The 21253-nt window shown below is 34.8% G+C and overlaps 1 long non-coding RNA gene across 1 annotated transcript; it reads right to left on the bottom strand.

The window, feature by feature from the left end:
* Positions 1-5570: 5570 nt before the first annotated feature.
* Positions 5571-20900, bottom strand: LOC144234743 (uncharacterized). The gene is made up of 3 exons (XR_013336053.1): positions 20828-20900; positions 8503-8569; positions 5571-5623 (listed from the first exon to the last, which is right to left on the bottom strand). It is a non-coding gene; the product is annotated as an uncharacterized LOC144234743 (long non-coding RNA).
* Positions 20901-21253: the final 353 nt, after the last annotated feature.

Raw genomic sequence — 21253 nt, forward strand, 5'->3', positions numbered from 1 at the left:
AAGTTTTTACTGTACTTCTAAATAACCATAGGTCAAAGAGGAATAAGAAAAATTAGGCAAAGTTTTAATACTTAGAAAATAAAACCATTTGAAAGCAATTTAAAAGATTCTACTCTAAGAAACTAGAAAATTAAGAGTAGGTACAAGAAAGAAAATAAGAGAAGCATAAATTTAAATAAACTAAAAATTAACAAACAAAAAGGGAAAATAATTAGCCAACAGAAGCTTTTTTGGAGAAAAACATCAATGAAGTAGAAAAATCCCAAGTAAAACACACCAAGAAAATAAAATTACTAAAATTATCAATGAGAGGATATGTTAATTATATCTATAAACATTACAGTTTTAAAAGGAAATATCAACATCTTCAAGACTATCAAATTCAACAATTTACATATAATAGATACCCTTCTTTAATGAGCAAAACTTATTAAAATGAATTTAAGAAATAGAAATTCTGCGTCTATGAAAAATTGAATTGTTGTCTGTCTTCTGTCAAAGAAAATACTAGGGGCACTTGGGTAGCTCAGTCAGGCGTCCAACTCTTGATCTCATAGCTGTGACTTCAAGCCCCACATTGGGCTCTGAACTGAACTTAAAAAAGAACAACAACAGGGGCACCTGGGTGGCTTAGTCGGTTAAGCGTCCGACGTTCGCTTAGGTCATGATCTCGCGGTTCGTGGGTTCGAGCCCCGCGTCGGGCTCTGTGCTGACTGCCAGCTCAGAGCCGGGAGCCTGTTTCAGAGTCTGTGTCTCCCTCTCTCTCTGGCCCTCCCCTGCTCATGCTGTCTCTCTCTCTCTCCTAGAAATAAATAAAAAACATTAAAAAAAATAAAAAAAAAGAACAACAACAAAACAAAACAAATAAACACAAACCTCACAACTAGAAATCACTAGGCATTAATTAGTTCACTGGTCTATGCTATCAAACATTTAAGAAGGAAATCATCCCAATCTTATAAAAATCCTTTCAGAAAATAGAAAAACAAATCTTCCCACTTATTTTCTGAGACCACTATAATACTGATAACAAAAGATAAAATGAATATTACAATAAAAGAAAACTACAAAGCAATACCATACATGAACATAACACAAAATTCATAAATTGAACATTAAAAATAAAACCTTGCGGGGGTGGGGGTACCTGGATAGCTTAGTTGGCTAAGCATCCGACTTTGCTCAGGTTGTGATCTCGCAGTCCCTGAGTTCTATCCTCGCCTCCGTCTCTGTGCTGACAGCTCAGAGCCCGGAGCCTGCTTTGGATTCTGTGTCTCCCTCTTTCTTGGCACCTCCTCACCTCTCAAAAATAAATAAATGTATTTAAAAATTTAAAACAAAAAGAAGAAATAAAACCTGGCAATATTTAAAATGACAAGGTATTATGACCAAATTAAGTTCATCCCAGGAATCTGCGATCATTTCAACAATATAATAAAACTATAAATAAGAAATATGTAGTTATAATAGATGCAATAAATAACAAATAATACCATAAACATAAAAACTCTCAGCAAAAATAGGAAAGAAGGGACTTTGTGAGTATGATTAAGGGCCCTTATAGCTATCAGAAAACTTAATGGTGAAATATTAAATGATTTCTCCCTGAGACTGTGGAAAGCAAGGGTGTCCACGTTCCACACTCCGAGTCAGCATTGTGCTAATAAATCTTGTGAAATGAAGCAATTCAGTGAAATGTCCAATAGGGTTTTACAGGCACTAATAAACTTATTTTAATATATGTATAGATATACAAAAAAGTTAGAAAAACAAAACATTTTGAGAAGGAGTAAATTTTAGACATTACACCACCTGATTTCAAGAACCTCTATAAAAGCCTGTTAAAATATATACTCTGAAGTTATCATAAGGATATACAAATAATAGGCAAATGACAAAATCATAATGTCAGATATAGACCCATACAATTAACACTGAAATGGTTTTCAATAGAGGCTCTAATGCAATCCAATGGGAAAAGAGTCTCTCCTTTTTTTAATTTTTTAAATTTTTAAGCAAATAATGTTGAAATTATTTACTGGATATCCATATGGAAAAAGGAAAATAGACACCAAAAAACCGTTGATCCCTATTTCATACCAAACACAAATAATTTAAGTTCATCATACACATAAAGATAAAGGCTAAAATAGTGATGCTTCTAGAAATGTATATGGAAAATGGTTTTATGACTGTGATATGAGAACATTTGTTCAATAAGGAAAGTGAAAACCACTAATCCTTAAAAGATGATTTATTGGATTTCACCAATATGAAAAAAAATACTTGCTTTGCAAAGAGTATGATAAATAAAAAGAAAGGGCAAACTGCAGATTAGAGCTGCTAAAATTAAAAAGATTAAAATTCCAAGAGTGATTCATGATGTGGAACAGCTAGATTGCTCTTNAAACAGGTGGCCTGAGTTTTGTAATATTTCACTATGTCTATTTTATAACCCAGCAATTACAATCAGTATGAGAGAGGTGGAGAGATTTCCAAAAGAATGCAAACAAATATCCAAAGACAGATTTACAAGAATGTTCCTAGCGCCTTTTTTTTAATAAGGCAAAGGTGAAAACAATTCAAATGTCCCATGAGCAAGTAAAAGGATAAAACATAGTGTGGTTTGTTTGAACAATGGAATATTACTCAGCATGAAAAAGGAGCAATCTACTGATTCAAAACTATGGATGAATTTGAGACTTTTTACTAAGCCAAAAAAACAGTGCACAAAAGTATCATATACTGTATGATTCTATTTATAAAACTTTAAAGAATGCACAAAACTAAACTATGGTGGTAGAAATAAGAAAAGTGTTTACTTTTCAACGGGTTTTGGCTTAAAAGGGACACTCAGGGAATTTCTGAAGTGATGTAAATAAATATTCTGTATCTTAATTTACATATATTTGCCCAAACTCAATCTGCCTGCACACTTTAAATATGTGTATTCTCCTTGTGGGGATGAGCACTGAGTGTTATGTGGAAACTAATTTGACAATAAACTATTTGTAAAAAAAAAAAAATATGTGTATTCTCTTATATATAAATAATATCTTTAAATAGTCACATCCAGAGTCAGTGAGAGAGCATCAGTACTCTAAATATGTTTCCAACTGGAAGTGCCCCTGTTTGCTATTTGTTTAGTTTGGGTCTGAGGACACACAAATGAAAAAGTATGCATTGTGTCGCCACTAGTCTCTGCCAGAAGTTAAAACGGGTCATTTCAGAGCTGTGTATTTTTCTTTCCCTTCTTCCTCTCTTCCTCTCACTCTCTCCCTTCCTTCCTCTTTCCCTTCCCTCCTTCTTCCCTTCCTCTTTCTCTCCATTCCTTCCTCCCTCCTTCTTTCTTCCTTCCTCTATGCCTTTCTCTTCTTTCCTTCTTTCCTTCCCTTCTTTCTTTCTTTCTTTCTTTCTTTCTTTCTTTCTTTCTTTCTTTCTTTCTTTCTTTCTTTCTTTCNACACACCAATCTCCTTTCTCTGGTTCTCTACATCCTAAAACCAGACACCTGCATTAGGAGGCTGTTGCAGGAACATTCCTGGTAACAATTTCCTCCTTGTATCTTGATTGTATTCCACTTCTTTCGTCCCTGTAACTCGTGGATAGTAGCACTACTTTAGAGGTGGAGAGAAACATGTCTTTGGTAAGAAAAAGCCTCTCCCTACACAGGAAACAGTCCTGAGGCTTCCTCCAAAAGGCCTCTGCTGCTGCAGTAGATCAGGATCCTGATCCTAGCAGCTCTCTAGCCGGGGAGGGGGGAGGGGTGTACAGAGATGAACTGGGTGCCTTTAGCTCCCACAGGTGACTTGTACTAGGAAGAGCCTCGCACAGGCAGCACCCCTCCTTTAGGCTCGGTTTGCAGCTCCTGGACTCAGCACAAGAGGGAGCTAAGTCGTGCGCGGGGTTGAACTGCACGCTGTCGCCCGCCTGGATCCTCCTTCCCTCAATGCCTTTGTTCTCCAGCGGGGCCGACAGAGAGACTATCCGATGAAACCAGGAGCCTAGCACCTGGGATCCGCTTCGCCGGTGATGTCACTGGCGGCCAAGGAGAGCCCTGCCCGGGATTGTTGGGCGCCACTGCTCCCCAGGCCCGAGGGTGCGCTGTGTCTGTAGCTGGAGAGGGAGGGGAAGCCCAGCGTGGGCCCTGCGCGCTCGGGTCACCTGGGTGCACATCCAGTGAGGCCGATCACTCATTCCCGATGCTCTCAGGAATGGGGACGGTCGGCTGGGGAAGAGAAATCCAGTCTGTGAGTAGTGGAGCCTGAGTACTTCGCAGGAGGGGACGCCGAATTCACTGGGAAGGCCTATCAGACGCCTCGAGTGCCAGGCAGGTGTCCCTCGCCTGAGGACAGAGTGTTTGGAAGAATAGTGTTCTAAATAGAGTGTTTAAAATATTGTTTTTGATTAAAAAGGCATAGTAATCTGAGACAGACTCTAAAAGGGGAGAGGGATTAAGGGAGCAGGAGGGAACAGCGTCCAGAAATGTACACTGAGGCCAAATGCATTTGCCAACTCCATATTTGGGCTCCTTTCCTCTGGTGAGACTCCTTCATAGGAATAAGCAAATAAAAAATACATCAGTAATTAACTCACAGAGGTGGGGTTGCAGGACTGGGCTTATTATGCATTGTATTTTTTTAATCTCTTCCAAACATTGAAAAAAAATCTCATATTCTTTTTTTTAAATTTCAGTTTGCTATTTGTTGGAACAAATGCACATCCTCTCCTATTCAAAGTTTTATTTTGAAGAGAAGCAGTTTTGCTAATCCATTGTCTTCTTTTAATGAGATTTAAGTTTAAAACATAAATACAGAACAGACATAATGATTTTAATAGCCATTAAAATAGATGAGTAGTTTTGCAAGCTGGGCACCTGCCTTTGGGTAACAGTAGAATTCACAACAGATATAACTAGGCATATCTAAATGGACTCACATGTGAATTCCATGTTATTTGGTGGAGAAACCACAACACACTTCATTAACAACAGACTGTGGAGACTTCTACTTCCAGGAAAGATGGACACTTTCATCTTTATTTACATTTACATTTAAAATTACATTTAGCTGTAAGTTTCTCTTTTTTTCTCACTAAACACAAAGAAAACATTGTGTAAAAACATCAGAAAAAGATTCTTGGGGCACCTGGGTGGCTCAGTCGGTTAAGCGTCTGACTTTGGCTCAGGTCATGAGCTTGCTGTTTGTGAGTTCAAGCCCCACATTGGACTCTGAGCTGATGGTGTGTGCAGACAAATAAACTTTAAAAAATAAACAATTAATAAGATTCTTAAGGGCAGTGACTATAAGGGTCATCATAAGGGAGATCTTTGCCATGATGAAATAGTTCCATATCTTGTTTGCATTTGCATTTATCCAATCTCTAAAATTTACCATCTTTAAAATTGCCATCTTTAAAATCACCATCTTTAAAATTGCCTTTTTTCATGTTTTACTGAAGACACTTTCCTGTGCTTTATTTTGTTTGGTTGTCATTTACTCACACAGAAAACCTGTAGTATTAGAACAGCATTAAAGAAGACATTAATATTCACTAAATCAAGTCTCCATTGATAGATTGACTTATAAAATTGCTTCAGTTCTTTTTGAAATTCAGCTGCAAAACCTAGAATAAAATAATTTGTGTTAGATCTTTGTGGCCTTTAAGAAATGTCAGGGGTCTTAATTACACTGCAGGTCATCTGACTCATGAAATCAGATCACCCAAATGTGCCTCTGCACATGCTATTTTGTAAAATCAAAACTGAAATCTCGGGCAAAATCCCACCCAAACTTGCCCTCACACAAATATCATTATCATTAAACACCTGGCACTTAAATAGTTTTAGTTGAGTAAGAAAGAAGTGAGTTATTGTAGTGTGTGTGTGTGTGTGTGTGTGTGTATACACATATAAGTATACATGTATATTCATATATTTGTTTAGATATAATATGTAAAAACACTCTAAATACATGTATACAAACACATAAATACAGATATAAATATAAATAGTCACCTAAAATATCTTTTACCCATCCAATCTCCATTATATCACTTCTAAAACAAACCCTGATTTTCCTTTGAGAAAAAAATCCTCATCTTTTTAATCCTGTGTGTATTTGGTTGTTTATTTGTTCTCATACTTTTATTGAGATATGCTTGACAGATGAAAATTCTATATATTTAGGTTTCAATTGTGAGTTTTTCAAGGTGCACAGCATGATGGTTTTATATACATTGTGAAATGATGACCACAATTGAGTTAATTAATATACCCATCATCTCATGTAGTTACCATTCTGTGCGTGGTGAGAAAATTTAAGATCTACTCTTTTAGAAAATTGCAAATATACAATATTAACTATAATTACCATGGTGTCCGGTAGATCCTCTTGCGTTTAAATGGAGTTAAACACACTACCAATCTTTAGAGATACAAATGTGCCTCAGCCCTGGTCGATTGCCATATTCTCTCTCAAGTCACAAAGTTAGAGTCAGGCACAGACTTTTAATCAGTATCGAAAAAGATAGCTTGTGTATAGATTTATAGTACAAAAGTGCACATAAAATATCCCGTCAATCTCTGAGGACTTTCCAGACCACATTTGAAATTCCATTTGACTTTATTCTTTCTGGCTTCTGTGAAAGTGACGGCAGCTGTCTGGTCCATTTAATTTTTCCTCCTCTCTTTATAACGTTTGATTTCACTCTTTGACAAACCTTGGGTTCATTCAATTAAATGAGTCTTCAAAGTTCAATTCCACACTAAGTCTTGTCTTGAAGTTTATTTTTTGTCTTTATGATCCTCAGTTTGTGGTCATAAATATTGGGAATTTGTATATTTCCCTGCATTGCCTCATTGGATGATCAAAGACCCATTTCCTTTTATGGTATTGTAGTCTGTAAAGGGATTGTAAAAGCCATGTACCATTTAAGTCTGTATCTAACTCAGGTCTTTATCTTTTTTATTTTATTATATGTCTTACTATTACATCCACTGTACTTTATTTCCATGCTGTCTAAGGAAATCAAGCCGCCCATAAACAGCTACCTGGAGTTAAACCGAGACCTCAGCCATTCATGGAAAAATCTGACCTTTCAAATGGGGAATGTGTCTCTTTGAAAAGAACTGATTGAACAAACTTTTGGCTAAAATTGAATACAAATGTAATTGACAATAAAGCTTGGTCTTTATAACACTCTGACACCCTCAAAGCACGCAGGACATAAACCAAGTAGTAGTATCCTGTATGGAAAATGAAGCACAGGGAGTTAAAGTAATATCCCTCAAGTCACCCTGAATGATGATCAGTGAGTTGCGACTGTGATACAGAACCACAGAATCCAATTTACTGCCCTAACTGCTATAACCTCTCTACAAGTATTTTTTTTTATTGAGTGTTCCTATGTGTTAAGCATTGTATTAGGTGTTGTGAAGACTAGAAGGATTAATAAAAGTGGTAACTCACAACATAGGTGCTACCTGGAATATTTTGCTTATGTCCCCCTTCCCGCTTTCTTTCCTTAGTCAAGCATGAATTAATTATTTTTTAAAGCTCTAAATGATTTTAAATAATTGGGCTCCAGTTTCCTCCTCATGTTATTTGTATTTGAAAAATGCTACAATTTGTTTTTATAGCTAATTTCAACACAGTATGCTAATGATACAGATACCACTTTTCTAAAAAGACTAAAGAAGTCTAGAGGGAGACTGGGGAGTAGAAGTGGGTTCAGGGTCACAGTCCCAAACAGGCAGATATAATTTATGTGCTTCAGTGTTATGGATGGCAGGGAGTTTTCTGCTTTTTGCTTCTAAATTCCTTCCTGAATTCTACGAGTGGACACAGCATCAGGAAGGACAAAGTATTGAATAAATTATTCCCTGAAAAAAGCATGTATTATTGATATGAGTGGATTTCACTATTTTAATTTTATAATGTTCAGGTAGGAGGTGTTGCATGTTAAGAAAGTGTAAATGCTCATATTCTGCAAATATTCGGTATTAGAGGGAAAAGAAAGTGAATCAGATCATATCGAGTTCTGTTTTCAAATCTTCTATATCTCCTAAATATCTTAAAGGTGACTTAACCTGACATTTGTGAAATTTCAGAGGAATTACAGCTCTCCAGTAAGTTTTACTTCAGTGTGTTTTACACACTGGTGGTAGAGGGGGTTGAATACAGAGAGGAAGTAAATTATTTAATTGAAGGAAAGAAGTACAAATTATTACAAGGTGGTTGGTCTGGGTAATTTCTTGGTCTGTAAAGTAAGCATGATTAGTAGCATCTTGTCCACAGTGTCACTGTGAGCATTACATGGGATGATGACTGCAGACTGCTAGGTGCTTTGCTAGGCACACAGTATGTATGCAATACTAATCTCTACTAGAGATGATGATATTGACAACAGCAAGTGGTGATGCTGATATTTGTATCTATGCCCAGCATTCCTTTATTACCAGCTACTCCATAGAGGCCTAGATTGGATTTGGCTCTCCCACTCACCAGTGAGAAGAAAAGTAGCTTCTGACAGCCAGGACTTTGTCTGATGAACAAGCCAGACTGTGGACTACTGTTGAACATAAAAATGTCAAAGATACCACATCAGTATATGTCAAAAATAACATTACCTGATAATCATGTATGAACACAGACAAAAACAGGAACATTGTCTAAACCAAAAACAAACAAGCCTCCATAATTTATTACTAATAAGAGTAACTGCTGTGTCTTTACAAATTAAATCTTTAAATTTACTTTATTCTTCTTTAAACCTAGATTAGAATTAAAAAGATATCAAATCATAGAATTATTCTGCCTTTCTGTCAGCATCAATCCACAGAACAACTTAAAACACAAGTTCAAATAATGCCTTTTATGACACACTCTTAGTGAGACACCCCCACAGTTCTTCAAGCTGTGAGTTTTTCCTCATTGAACAAAACATAAAATCTAATTTTATGAAACTAAAGAGGTATTTCTGGTGGTCTTTGGAAGGACGTGTCCTTCCTTGCACTTAATAAATATTTAAATTTAGCACAATTAGTAACAAAAATTTATCTCAAGATTGTTACACGTACATTAAAAAAAAAAAAGACTGTTACATATACAATATTGTCTTACATGCCAATATGATTTAGACCTGGTCTCTGGCCACAATCATCTTATTCAGTGCAAATACAGACCTATCTACTGAGCAAATCTAAATGAAATGTATGCTGCAACTCGATTTAGTACGACCAGTATTTATTGAAAATCCAATATATCCCATGTATTAAGCTGTAGTGTAATTATTACCAACATGCTATGTGATTAAAAGTTGATAGAAATTTTATTTGATATAGTTATTGAGGACTAGGAAGATTTTAATAGATGGAGGGAAAAACAATAATTGTGAGATTAGGCTTTTGAAAAATCATGACTAACGTCAAAAGCAAGAATGCAGAGATATTCAGAGAATAAGTGTCATTATTATTGGTGCTTATACCACCCTTGGTTGGACAAAATAGAAGATAATGAGGCTAGAAAGGTGGGTTTGGGCATGATAATGAGGCATTAATGTCATAAAGGAGAATTATGGAAATAAAATATGAAGGTCAGGAACAGTACTTAGGAGGGCATTCTAAAATCCATGTCAAAGATGGAAAAGAACTGAATTTACATTGTTGCATTAAAAATAGAAATAAGTATATATGGAGGACTATGTGAAGTTCCATGCTTATTACTAAACGAGATTCAGATATAAATAAATACATTGCGTTTGACATCAGGGTGCTCCTAGACCAAGACAAGGGGGTAGATAAGACATTGGCCGTTACTACTATACATATACACCAAAGTGGAGACATGTTACAAAAGATGTTTGAATAGGGAAGATAGTATTTAGACCATCTTAGGGTCCCTTAAATCACAGCATGTGCATCACTTTCTCCAGGAATTACAAATCTCATTTTGCAGGAGTTAACCATCAGGAGAACTGAAATTGGTTGGTCATCTTAAATAACATGATTACACACATCACAGGCTCCACAGTCATGCAATTTTCTCCATGAGGCTCTGACTGATAGGGGAAAATCTGTTATAAGAGGGCCAGCAGGACTGATAAGGAAATACCTGTCCCTGATCAAAGGCTCCCTCTTCCAGATTCTTCTTCCCACACTGCTTGTCTCATGCATTAATGAGGAATGCGGAAGTAACAGGCTATAAAGTACTCCCTCTACTGATGCTCTGGGCTCAGACCTCTGGAGAATGATCTCCTCTGAGTCCACCGGTATTAAAGAAACCTCCTCCCTTCCAAGATCTCCGCATGCCCCTTGGTTCTTCTGTCAGTGATCCAGACCAGATTTCCACAACATGATGACAATTCTCATGCAGACTGCTTAGGAGGCAACAATGTTTTTTGAAACTACTAAGTAGTTTTGTTAAAAACATATTGGAACTGTTTTGTGCTATTGGTGTTGTTATTGCTGCTGTTGCTGTTGTTTGCTTGCTTGTTTAATGTAGGACCCTAAATAACCAATAGAAATGCTTAATTAAGTCACAATCTATGTGTAGGGGAGGAAAACAATTTTCTCTCTACCTTTCTAGCTTCTTGGTTGAGATGCCTCTGGTAATCAAAGATTAGCAGGAGAAAAATTGAAGTTTAATAATATGTATACCTCCTGTACACATGGGAGAGATTCAAGAAAACTGAGTAACTCTTTCAAGTGGCCTATGCCATCACCTTAAATACCATCTCCAGCTAAAGACAAAAGAAGGTTTTTCTTGGCGGATGGGTTGGGGGGGCAGGAATTATGGGAAGTTCCCTGGAAAAAGCACAGTGCGGAAGGATAAGGTTGTTATGCAAACTTCAGTTATTGCCTTTCCATTGATAAGGTTCTAGAGATTTAGAGTCATCCATCTCTTCTTGATACAGAGAGAAAGAAGAAAGGAGAGAGAGACCCTTACAAATGGAAATTTCCCCTTAGAGATGTAAATGTCCCTTATAAAAGGGTAACTCCTCAGTTTTCAGAGCTTTTCCTATGGCTACTATTTTTTAAAAAATAATCACTTCAAGATAATCTTTATGTCAAAGAGGTATATTTTCAGTTGTAATTTGGACCCCCTTTCACATGGCATTCACTATGGCTCCAATGTCTCCCTTATACCCTAATTCCATTATTTGTCAAGTCTTATTGATTCTACCTGTTAAATAGCTCTTAAAATTATTCTCATATTTCTTGATCATTATTTCCCACTGCTCTAATGCAAGTCGCATTCTGTCTAAATGATACTTTTCAGGTGAGTACTGAGATGAAAGCATAGATTACAGCACCAGAATTCAACCAGGACTTTTTTTAAAAGCAGTCAGAGAGGGAGACAAAAGGATCAGACTATGTTCATGTAAAGCCACAAGTCAGAACTAAAAGAAATACACACACACAAACACTATATGTACACACACACATATATAACATATATAATATGTTCAACATTGTTATATATATAACATAATACATATATAATAACACATATATATAACATTATATATAATATATATATGTATATATAAAGTCCACAAGATAACAGTGTAGACATAAATGAAAGATGGGGCATGGTAAAAAGATAAAAGTAAGCTCACTCATTGTTCCATTAATTCATTCATGCACTGGATACTTCCTAAACATTAGGCATTTGGAATTCAGTTGTAGCCTGATTTACTGATGGCTATGTTCTTAAAAATGGAATATAATGTACACAATTGCTCATCTTTACATTCCCTAATTACCAGAAGACTGTGTTCCTGATGATATCCTCTTTCTGTAACTATTTTATGTGATGTTTATGTTTCCCATTTAACCCTGAATATATTTTATCCACCTTTCTTACTATGTTGTGCACCCTAGGATTTTGACCCTTAAGGACAATATCAGGCCTCTTTGTCATCTAGTTTCTAGTAAAATTCAGTTGATTAGGTACCAGAATGAATTCACAAGAGACAAGAAGAAAGTGAGACTGGGTTGTTTATTCTCTTTATCTTTTCCTTATGAGGACTCCTGTGTCTCACTCTCCATAGCTCTCACTCTGAATTCTGGTAACTGCTTTCTACCCATGTTCCTAGATTGGGAGTAATGCTCTTATCTTGTGATTACTTCCATCACCTCCCAAATATTTGAAAATAACCAGCTTTTAAAATTCACCAAAGTAATCCAGAAGCTCGACTTTGTCATCAGTTTGATTCTGGGACCCAGGATGCTATTGGATTAGAAATTGGTATGTTTTTCACTTAGGCTCAAAGATTTCCTTATGCAATTCTCAACTATTATTCTTAATTGTTGTGGTTTTTGTTTAAGTATTTCTTAAATTTGATGTCTGTTTCTCCTTTTCTTCAGATTATGTATGATGGGTGAATGTATGTAACCCATGGGGACATGATTAAGAATGACATTCATCATCCTTTACGTGGATATGCCAAGTTTCCCCACTTGTCTCTAGTCTTTCAACCTCAAGACTTCCCAAATCTCACCCAACTTTAACAGTATGCCAGAGTCATCTTTTTTAAACATGAATAACTGAAAACCATGGAAATTTAAGTCCCACTCTGAATTTTTATTAAAGGAACATCTTTTTTTTTAAACCTCCTTATGTAATTTTGAATACAATAAATATTTACATATTACTATAAATTCTAGAAATGCATATGTAATCCTTATTAAAAAGGAATCCAAATATACTTAAATATACTCTTTTCCTTGATGAAGAAACTGAGAAAGAGATGTTTAATAACTTGCCAATATTACAGAAATAATCAATAAAGTAATCTTCACTCTTTACAATACCACTAGAATATTTTTTCAAATTTGAAATATTAATGTAGTTATCACAGAAAATATTACCTCATTAGCTTTTTGCCTTCATCTTAATAAACACTTAACTTTGTAAAGGCTAGTAATCTTGGGACTCTAATATAAAGAGTAATTAGAAATGTACTCATAGAGGCACCTGAGTGGCTCAGTCAGTTGAGTGTCAGATTTCGCCTCAGGTCATAAACTCACAGCTCATGGGTTCAAGCCACGCATCAGGCTCTGTGCTGACAACTCAGAGCCTGGAGACTGCTTCATTCTGTGTCTCTGTCTCTCTCTGTCCCTGTCCAGCTTACACTCTTTCTGTCTCTCTCTCTCTCTATCAAAAATATTTTAAAAAATTAAAAAAAAGAAATTCACTCATAGATCAACGATTACCCATTCGGGTTATATCATACAAATTATACATTGACATAATATCAGTGTGATACAGATTATTATTCTGTATACTTTTTTTTAAAGTAAGTTGCTATGTTGACAATGTAACTGTAGTTTTCTTAGATTTTAGCAGAAGTATTCAATAATGTTTGTAGGAATTAGACTCTTTAGAAGAGTCAATTAGTATAATTTTAAGTTTGGTGCTTTTAATATTTTGATAGTTGTAGGTAGATATGATCTATTTCTGTGTAGAGCTTCCTTATTACTATTGTTATTTAAAATATAGTTTATGCACCATAAATCAAATTTAAAGTTTGAGATATGGCATGTTCATCTGAATGTTATATTTTGACAGTGAAATACGAGAATCATTATTTAGCAGACATAGTATCTAAAGATAGATTTACCATAAATCTGATGAGACACATGTTAGTATTCCTATTCTTTGAGTCAATTTTTTAGCAAAACTATGGCATCAACATTTATAAATTTTCCATTTGAAAGTTGAATGAGAAATTGTAAAATACGAGCATGTAATATGTTATAGAAATGATTGTCTATGGAATCAAAGAGAATTGATTGAAGATAGAGAAAAATAAATAGGGGAAGGGGAAATATGAGAAATACATAATTTATTTGCCAAATGTGATCTTTACAAATATGTATCTTTAGTTACAGATGTTACTTTGTGTTTGAATGATCTGTACTCATTTGGGAGTCTAGGTCATTATCTTGCCTCCAATCTCATGAATTGTTTCATTCTTTTCCCCCACGTTGCTATGGGTTTTTTTGTTTGTTTGTTTTATTTTGTTTTGTTTTTTAATCTAATTTGATCATGTCATACTCTATATGTCTCCATAGTGTCAGAGAGTAACAACTCCTAATCCCATTCAAGGGTCCTTCTAGCTGGACTAAGAATCAAATTGACATGACACAGATTTCTGATCATAACCTCTCATTGCCTTGTCAATTTATTACTACTACCTGGTGTATCTTATTATTATTTCCACTGGATGTCAGAATAATCTCTGGTTTACTTCTTCAGACTGTGAGCTTCTTGCATAGAGAGACAGTATCATTTTTCTCCCTGTCTCAAATACCTAGAAAAAAATCTGACTCAAAAAATATATACAGGCATTCAATGAATGTATATTGGATAAATGAATAACTTCCTTTCACTCTAAGAGTATAAATTTTAATAGGGCAACAAAAATATTCCTTTGATTGACCATTATCAACTTAGGGTAAGTGTTCAATAAATATTGAGTGGCTAACATCATGAGTAATAGCAAAAAAACAAGAATTCATGGTTCTACTGACTATAAAATTCAATGATTTTAGAGTGTGATTATATACAAAAAAGCATTGCAGAAACAGAGCACATTATAATTTCTTTTCCATGGTTCAAATCTTCCTTTTTTGAAAACTCTTAAGCTAGTTCATAATTATAGTACAAGTGCCTATGGGATACCAAATAAAATAAGACATTTTAGTGTCTCTTGATCTTCATTATTCTTGGTTTTGTGAATATAAAAGCACAGATTCTGGTCTTTTAGATATGTCAGCAACAATCAGAGAAACAATAGTCAAACAATAATCATTTATATTTTTTTCTTCAAAGATATATCATAAGAGTTAAAGGAAAATATTTCTATTATTATATTTAAAAGGCTTTACCTCGGGCATAATAAATGACACTGTTCCCATTACTCAGAATATAGCAGAGAAGATAATAAAGTCCTACTCTTAGAAATTTCATAGGAGACTGAGATAATATATAAGTCTAAAAACTGTAACTGGTATAATTTCAGTTGCTGATAAAAACTTAAAAGAAAATAAATAATAACTCAAAAAAATGAATGAGATTAAAAAATGAAGATGGGTGGGGATTACTCTTTATAGAATTACCAAGCACATATAATATAAAAAGCAAGCAGTTAGGTTTTTCAATTCATTTTTTAAATTAGGTCATCATAACTCCCAAGGGGAGAGTTTTTAAATTCTTGTTTTACAAATAAGGACTTTGAGACTCAGAGAAGCCAGGCAACTCGCTTACAGGCACACAGACAGACAAAGGCAGGGTTTGTATTACACTGCACTGCAACTCTTCTGGAGACTAAAAGCCTAGGAGATTTCAGGAGATCCTCCAAACTTTACAAATTCTTATTTTATGTGAACTTCCAAAAATGTTTTACCATTACTGACAAGGACAACCCAGAGCTTCATGGGCCCAAGACTTCAGATGGGTCATAAAACTGAGTACTAGCCAAATGTCATTGAGAGTGGAGTTGTAAAAGGGAAGGGATAGAAGGCTTTTCAAAGGCCACAGATAAAAGAATTCTCCAGTCAGCAGGGAAATCACCTGAAAACAAAGAAAGGTGTCTCTTTATGTCAGCTCAAGACTGAAGCCAGTGCAGTAGAGGTAGGAAGACATAAATCAGGGGGGAAAAAAAGAGAGTCCAAAAAATCCCAAAGGGAGGGAATCAGTTTCCAGTTTTCAGAGTTCATTTTGTTCTGTATAAATATAGAGCAAGAAATAAACCAGATGGCCAAATATTGCAGTAGTTTTATGAATGTTAGCAACACTGCATTAAACATATCTGCTTTACATTTTTATATGACTAGATAATTTGAAGAATACATTTTTAACATTTTTGAAGTATGCCACCTCTATTAGTTTGCCAGGGCTGCCACAACAAAATGCCACAGGCTGAGTGGCTTAAAGAACAGAAGTGAATGTTCTGACAGTTCTGGAGGCTAGTGGTTCAAGATCAAGTGCCTGCCTGCATGGTTGGTTTCTTCTGAAACTTTTCTCCTGGGCTTGTAGGTGGCTGTCTTCTCCCCATATCTCCAAGTGGTCTCGCTTTGTACATGCCTCTGTCCAAATATCCTCTTCTTGGAAGGACACCAGCCATACTGGATTATGGCCCACCCTAATGACCTCATTTTAACTTAATGACCTTTTTAAAAGTCCTGTCTCCAATTACAGTCACCTTCAGAGGTACCAGGGTCATATGAATTGTTAAGGGGCACAATTCAGCTTATAACACCACTCCTCCATACATTTTATTTTGAGAATGAAGAATAAGCAGAGAAGCTAGAATCTCTGAATTTTAGATGTAAAAATGATCCGAAGATTATTATAGATTATAATTTTATTAAGATTATATATCAACTCAACCCCAGAGTTTGCGGGTAAAACTGAATCCATGAGAAGTCAAATGAGTCATCTAAGAGAAAAGAGCTTTTCAGTTAGACACAGAAGGACTGAGATTAAGAAAGAGATGGCATCAACAGAGAGAAAGGCTAAACTAGTCAGTACTGAAAATAGGAACAAAAAAGTAAAATGAGATTTATACTTAGTACCATTCACAGACATAATTATGGTTAACTAAAAAACTGAGTAAAATCATTAAAACTCTGAATTAAATACTGAAAGAAAACTCTTGATGACATATAATGACATATACACTCAGGGATAATATTACATTTAATATCTTAACATGTTTTCTAAATGACATGGTTAACTATTCACTCCAGCCCATGTCTAGGCCCTGATGACTCCCTAGGAAACTATAAGAGGTAGGAGTCAAGGAACACACTGACCAGATAATCTTTAAGGAAGATAGTAACCAGCTCTTATCTGGTATGTTTTCTCTGACTTTTAGAAAACATTGTGAACTGAACTGGGCTTATATATTTCTATTTCACAGATGGTAAATTAAAACTCAGAAGCAGGATTAATATTTGCTTAGTGCTGTGCAGTGACTGACACTGAGATAACTTAAAATAATTCAATAATCAAAAATCTTGGCTAAGCATTGTACTTAAAATAACAGTCGATTTTTTTTATTCACAAATTAGTTAACATACAATGTCGTCTTGGCTTCAGAATTGGAACTCAGTGATTCATCACTGACATATAACACCCAGTGCTCATCACAATAAGTGCCCTCCTTAATGCCCATCACCCATTTAATCTACTCTCCATCCCCCAGCTCCATCAACCCTCAGTTTGTTCTCTGTATTTAAGAGTCTCTTATGATTTGCCTCCCTCTATTTTTATCTTATTTTTTCTTCCCTTCCCGTATGATCATCTGTTAAGCTTCTCAAATTCCACATGAGTGAATTCATATGGTATCTGTCTTTCTCTGACTGACTTATTTCACTTAGCATAATACCCTCCAGTTCTATTCATGTTGTTGCAAATGGCAAGATTCCATTCTTTTTCATCACCAAGTAGTATTCCATTGTCCATATATATCACATGTTCTTTATCCATTAATCTGTCAATGAACATTTGGGCTCTTTCCATAATTTGGCTATTGTTGATAGCATTGCTACAAACATTGGGGTGCATGTGCCCCTTAGACTCAGCATTTTTGTATCCTTTGGAATTTTAACCTTCAAGTGTTTTAGTGTCAGTTTTTTTTTTTTAATTTTTTTTTTAATTTATTTCTAGGAGAGAGANTTTTAAAATTGTTACTTAGTCTTTTCTTAGAAGTTAATTATTCTCATTCTAGCAGCCCAAATTCACAATATTTTGCTTCCGAAGAGTAGTTTGCTGATAGGTGTGGAAAAAATAAAAAGCATTTCAGCTTCAGTGGAAGCCACATAACTCTGATGCATTCTAGTCAGCACCAAGCATAAATTGCCTCATCACCCCACCCTAAGTACTTCAACTCCAACATGCAAAGTCCTAGAAGTACAATTTTTCTTAATAATTTGTTATATTCATGAGACTGAGATTTTTGCCCAGTTTCACTGGAGCATGAATCTGTCATCTGTTCCTTAAGCTTATTTCTTTTTATTCTTTTGAAGAGCAAATGCAGTCAAATGTAGCACGCATGACGCTCCTTAAATAAGATGCATTGAAGAATTTATAGACATTTGGTGGAACACAGAAATCCTTTTATATTGATTTGTCTTGTAAGTAAAACAGACTTTTAGTGCAGGAGTTGATCAATCACAGAAATCTTTCCGCTGGCTGGCTCTATGTGTTAAAATAAAATTATACTAGATCAGCCTGCCAGAATTAATCTCTCCAACTATCACACCTCCATTATGGCTCTTTGTTTTAGAGTATTTATGTAAAAGTCTAACTCAGACTATGAGTTTCTTGAGAGAAGGAACTTTTCCTATCACTTTTCAAATCTCTAATAATTTCTCATGGCCCTGATGATCAAACTATAAAATTGAAGTGATTTTCCAGATAGCAACAAAAAGAAGATTATGGTGTAGATTATTTCCAAAAATAACTGTGTTGTAAAAGGCTTAACTCTTACTTCTTTTTATCTGAAAGATTAAAATAATAACTGTAATTTATAGGAGTGCTTACTAGGTTCCAAGATTTGTGCTATGGAATTTGTATATTTTATGTTATTGAGTACTCATGATAACCCAATGGAGTCAATATTACTATTTTCCTTTTAGGACTTAGGGGTGAAAGTTCAGAAAGGATACATAAATGGTCTAAATTCTAGTAAGAATCAGTAATGGGATTTATATCTCTTTGGTGTTCAAAGGCAGTGCACTTAATTAGCTTGCCTACCAAGGTTGAATCTATGCAATGTACTTATGCTTGCTACATCCTATGCATGTATGTCATTTTCAAGAACATTTAATTCAGATAAGGTAAATATCAACCTCCAAAATTATTATATACAGGCTTTGACATTTTTCCATTTAGTATAATACATTTTAATGCAGTGTTGCTACTTGTAATATTTGAATATGCCTTTTAACTATATCCAGAGACTTCATGCATTTGAGGACAGAGCTGATATGCTTCATATTAATCTCAGACATTATAGGTACCAATCCCCTTCATATCATGTAGTAAGTGAAGACAAGCAATTGTCTGGCATATGGTCTGGTCTCACTGAGTTCATTCCTAGACATTAACCTTTAAAGCTGTTGTGAACTTGAAATCTGGTAGTCTAATTTGAATCACAGGTATGTGGGCTTATGGAAATTTTCTGCATAATATAAAGCACTTTTTTCCTCCAAGAAAATGAATCTTAAATTCCTTGTAGATTCAAAAAAAATTGGTTGTTCTGAGTTATGGTGATTTATATGCAGAAAAACCTTATTTTCATTGTGTGGAGGAAAGTGTAAATCTGGGAGAGACCAAAAGATCAGATAACGAGAAAACATCCTTTACAACAGGTAAGGTTAAATAACTGTTAACTTGCAAAAGATTAATGGGACAACTCAACTATTAATTGCTAAGATAAATCCAATGTACTTCCACATACAAATGCACAAGTCCATGTGTGTGCTTACACACACATTATGGCTTAATAGGATTGCTGCGCGTATAAAACTGTTGCCTTTTTCTCATGTATTTATTTAAGGTACAAATGCTAAAGATTCATTTGTAATAACCAGAAATACTAATTTCAATGATGACTGGCCTATTCTCACAAACAACTATTAATTTCTTAGATTTTTTTAATAGCAAAAGTAAATGAAGATTTGGAGAAATCAGGACATTTACAGTTACTTGAAAACAATGTGAAAGATACTAAAAAAATAAAAATAGAAATTTCATGTATCCAGCAACCCCCCCTTCCAGCTATATATCCAAAAGAATTAAAACTGGGATCAGAAAGAGGTATTAGCATTCCCATGTTTACTACAGCATTAATCATAATGACTAAGGGGTGGAAACAACTCAAGTGTCAGTCAAAAAATGAATGTATGAAGAAAATGCGTTATATACATAAAAGGGAATATTATTCAGCCTTAAAAAAGAAGAGAATTCTGGCATATGCCGCAATCTGGATGAATTGTGAGTATATCATATTAAGCCATTCACAGAACAAATATTGCACGGTTGCACTTGTATGAGCTTTCTGAAGTAGCTAAACTCAAACAAGCAGGAAACAGAATGCTGCTTGCTCGGGGCGGAGCAAGGGAGTGGAAAAGCAGAATTGCTGTGCAGTGGGTACAGAGTTTCAGTCATGCAAGAGGAAGAAGCTCTAGAGACCCGTTGTGCAACAGTGATCATATGAACAGTACTAAATTGTACACTTAGAGTAAGTTTCATGTGTGTGTTTTCATCCCAATTAATAAAAAAAATGAAATTACTATTTCTTGAATTTTAGGTGCACTCACACAAAGAAACATGATTTTTATCTCAAGCTAACTTAAACATTATGTTCAATTGTATTGCATTCACTTCCAAGTGTTTGATGAGAGTATTTCAATTTTACCAAATCTGAAGATGTAACACTTTGCGAATAAATTTATTATTGCATTTTTTTAAAATTTGGCTTATCTCAACAATACATTTTTTGTCTAGCAAATGTGATCTGGAAATTTCTATTTCTACTTTACATTTTAAATATCATAGAACATCTCTGTGGGTGAATTTTAGAGGCAAATTATTGAGTAGAATGGAATATAATATAGGAGCACAATATATATCATGAAATAACTATGTAGATCTTTAAAAATAAGCAAAAATAAATGGTATACAAATCTATGAAGAATAGCAGAAAAATTCAAAAAAACTTCAGGATAATGATTATCTTTTTAGTAAAGGGAGACTGAGGAAGGTATTGGGGCCAAGAAAGGAAGAAATGGAAACAGAATAATGGTATTACCTTCATTCTTAAATTTGGGAGTGGCATCTTGAGTGTTTGTTTCCGTATTACAGTTGCTTGCTAAAATATTCATTTGTACATCTCAAATATTCCATAATAAAAACATAAATGTATTGAAAAACACATGTTAACATTAAAATATATTTACAACATATTCCACATTCCCATCTAAATATAAAGGACCCGGCCCGGGGACAAGGTGGCGGAGAAGTCAGAAGCTCTTTACTTGCANAATAAATAAATAAATAAATAAATATAAAGGACCCTTCTATTTACATAATAAAAAGGGCCATGTGAGAAAGAAAAGAATATAACCTTATTCAGGAAAACACACACTTCAGTTTTACATTTGTGCTTTTTCCATTCCTTACAATTTGTTATCCTTCCAATTTCTGTAAATAGTAAACTGTGGAATTTAGAGTCAAT

This window comes from Crocuta crocuta, unplaced genomic scaffold (assembly GCF_008692635.1).
Source record: "Crocuta crocuta isolate KB4526 unplaced genomic scaffold, BGI_CrCroc_1.0 scaffold371, whole genome shotgun sequence".
NCBI classification, from domain to species: Eukaryota; Metazoa; Chordata; class Mammalia; order Carnivora; family Hyaenidae; genus Crocuta; species Crocuta crocuta.